Source organism: Myotis nattereri (genome assembly GCF_964212035.1).
Source record: "Myotis nattereri genome assembly, chromosome: 17".
NCBI classification, from domain to species: domain Eukaryota; kingdom Metazoa; phylum Chordata; class Mammalia; order Chiroptera; family Vespertilionidae; genus Myotis; species Myotis nattereri.
The window spans coordinates 26,657,824-26,660,806 of record NC_138092.1 but is presented as its reverse complement, the minus strand read 5'-3'; the positions used below and the strand labels follow the sequence as shown (position 1 = coordinate 26,660,806).

The 2,983-nt window shown below is 44.1% G+C and overlaps 1 pseudogene across 1 annotated transcript; it reads right to left on the bottom strand.

Moving 5' to 3' along the window:
* Nucleotides 1–2,135: 2,135 nt before the first annotated feature.
* LOC308533624 (small ribosomal subunit protein uS3-like) lies at nt 2,136–2,480 on the bottom strand (annotated as a pseudogene). The gene has a single exon. The product of its transcript is annotated as a small ribosomal subunit protein uS3-like (transcript).
* Nucleotides 2,481–2,983: the final 503 nt, after the last annotated feature.

The window sequence follows — 2,983 nt, the reverse complement described above, 5'->3', positions numbered from 1 at the left end:
TTACAGTATGTAATCTATATCTCAAAGTAAAAATAATAAAAAGAAAAAGTACGTAAGTGCCTTTGAGGTGAAAGCACCAATATATATATATATATATATATAAAAGCCTAATATGCAAAGTGTGCTCTTGGGAGTTCAACCGGGAGACCACGAGTTCAATTGCTCACTATGACGTGCGCTGACCACCAGGGGGCGGCATGGAATGAAGGAAGGCCCCAGCCAGCATCCTGCAGCCACTAGGGACCCTACCCATACATGAATTTCATGCACTGGGCCTCTAGTATATTATAATTCCTGTGCAGCTACAGTCCCTAGGCCTGGCCTGTGATCAGGGCCATCTTTCCTGGCTGCCTGCAGCCATCCCTGCCCCCTGCCGCCACCCACCCCCAGTTCCCCATTCGCCATTGGGTGATCAGAGCCTGCCTGCCAGGGAAAGGGACTGAGAAGTTGCCCATTCCTGCCCGCTCACCAGCCCCGCCCCTATCGCAAGTCGCCCTCTGTGTGTGGGGCAGCTGGTAGGGTGGGGGCCTTGGCCTGGCACCATCCACATCCCCCGTCACCCACAACTGGTGATGGGAGCCTGCTGACTGGGGAAAGGGATCAAGAGGTGATCAGTGTGCCTCATAGTGACTGGTCAAGATGTTGTTCTGGTCATTCTGCTGTTAGGGTCAATTTGCATAGTACCCTTTTATTATATAGGATGGATTATCAGTTACCATGATTTTTGTAGTAAGAAATAGATTTAAACAGTAAAGAGGACTTGTTGTTTTTAAATGAAAAGATTATAGCTGTAGATGTTGTTTGAGCAAGGTTCCAGCTCCATAGTTCTGCAATTACCTCTCCTTTGCTATCCTTCTTATACAAGAATAGACTTTGTTTCTAGATTGGCATTTTTCATTATAGCAAAATGGCAACATCCATCTTAGGCATCACATCTGCACATTGTCCAGAAAAAGATGCAAATTCTCTATCATCAACCAGTAAACAAAAGTCGGGGGTTTCACTATGATTGGACCAACTTAGATCTTAAACCAGACAATATCCTAAATAATCCTGGGTTACAAGCTCACCTATGATCCAATCACGGTGATGGGATGGAGAGGACAATATTAAGATCATGTCAATCATGACCCACCCCTGAGGTAGGGGTAGATTAACCACGTCCTGACCTCATGGCATATACAGAGTATACAAGAAGTGAGGTAGATGCTGTGGAGGCAAACAAATTACACAAGCAGAATTTTAGGGGAAACAAAGAAGAAAAAATAATTGAGTAACCAAGGGGGGAAAAAAAAACACAAAAAAGGAAGGATTTTTCTGGAGTTGGGTACAGTTCTCAATCAGAAAGTATTGATGGATTTACTTTACTTTTAGTTCCAGGTAAAATAATTTAATAGGAAACATAGGAAAGATTGACATGGCATGACATTTATTTGTATATTTTGACACCTAACATACAAGTCCCTGGTTGAGGCTGGCTCCACCCCACTGCACCTGTCCTGCACCTGTTTGTTTCCCCTGTTACTATAGAGTTGTTCTGAGGGGAGCACCTGGACTTTAGATTATACCCACTTAGGGACACTAACCTGGTTATCCTCAACCTGTAGATTTTATTACTGCACAATATTTCACACAGACTACTGCTGTGGGGGAATGATCCGGAGACCTGGAAAATTAGGATATGGTTTTGGAAATTTGCCTAGGGGACTGGCAATATCCTCCTCCCAAACATTTATTTTGATCTTGTGGCTCATTGTGAGGGGAAATATAATAGGCAGGGAGTGCTTTTGGACACCCCCATATTCTCTGGTACACATTTGAACTTCTACCAGTCACAGATCATCTCTTTTGCTTAACTTTCTCCACCTGAGAATTGCAAGTGACAGTAGAAGAAGAAATATACTGAGCTTTAGCAGTCATTTACACTTTGGTGTTGATGGGGTATGGGTTCTGAGGAAATAGGATAGGAGAAGGAGAGGAAGGTGAGAGTTTGAGGACAATGAGAAATCCTGTGTGTTTCCAGAAAAGATGAATCACTAAGAAGGAAAAGTCTCTCTTTTTCTTTCTCTTAAAAGAATTTTATTAAAGCGTAGAGCAACATATAGCTTCTAGATCCAGCTGCTAAGGAGATCCTGTTATGCTGTGGTTACTGGCGGGGGCATGGCAGGTGGCTCTGGCTTCCCGCCCTTCTGTTCTGCCATGGGGGTAGTTGGCAGTATCTCATCTTTGGATTCCACAAAGCTCACATGTGGTAGGGGCTTCTTAGGGCCAGTCTTACCACTCAGGTTCCAAGGAAGCATGATCTTCACTTTGAGGCCTAACACACCCTGCGGGAGCAGTACATGGCACCCGACAGTGTCAACTTAGTAATTAACAGGGTCCCTACTGGGGATCATCAGACCATCTACAAACTCCATGGATTTAGCCCTATGTCCTCAGAGTTTCTCAGACACCTTATAGCTTTTGACCCCACTCTCCATGATGAACCTCAACACGCAATAGCAGGTTCTCTACACAGCAAGGCCTCCTAGGAGTTTATAACCAGAGACTCTGCCTGGACAATGGCACACAGACCTTTTGACAGTGTAGACATTTTCAGTAAAAAGCTCTACACTGTCCTTGAGGAAGCCAAATGTCTTCGGAACCACAGCAGTTAATTCCTCTATTTGTGGGCCCTTCTCACCAAGAACATTCTGCATCCTGGTGGCCAAAATAATAATTTCTGTCCTGGCCAGTGTAACTCAGACTTTAATTTCAGAATAGCCATGTTCAGCTGTTTCCTATTGTTCAGTTCAGCTTTGAAGATGCCATCAGCAACAATCTACCTCTTCTTGGAAATGTTCACCACCGCCTTGCCTTTAAGGGAGAAAATTCTGGAAAGTAAAACCATGGTAGCCAAGATAAATGACATCTACTTCATAATGTGCGCAGTCTACACCGGGCCTTATCTCAGCATGTATAATGTATAATGCAAACTTGCCTT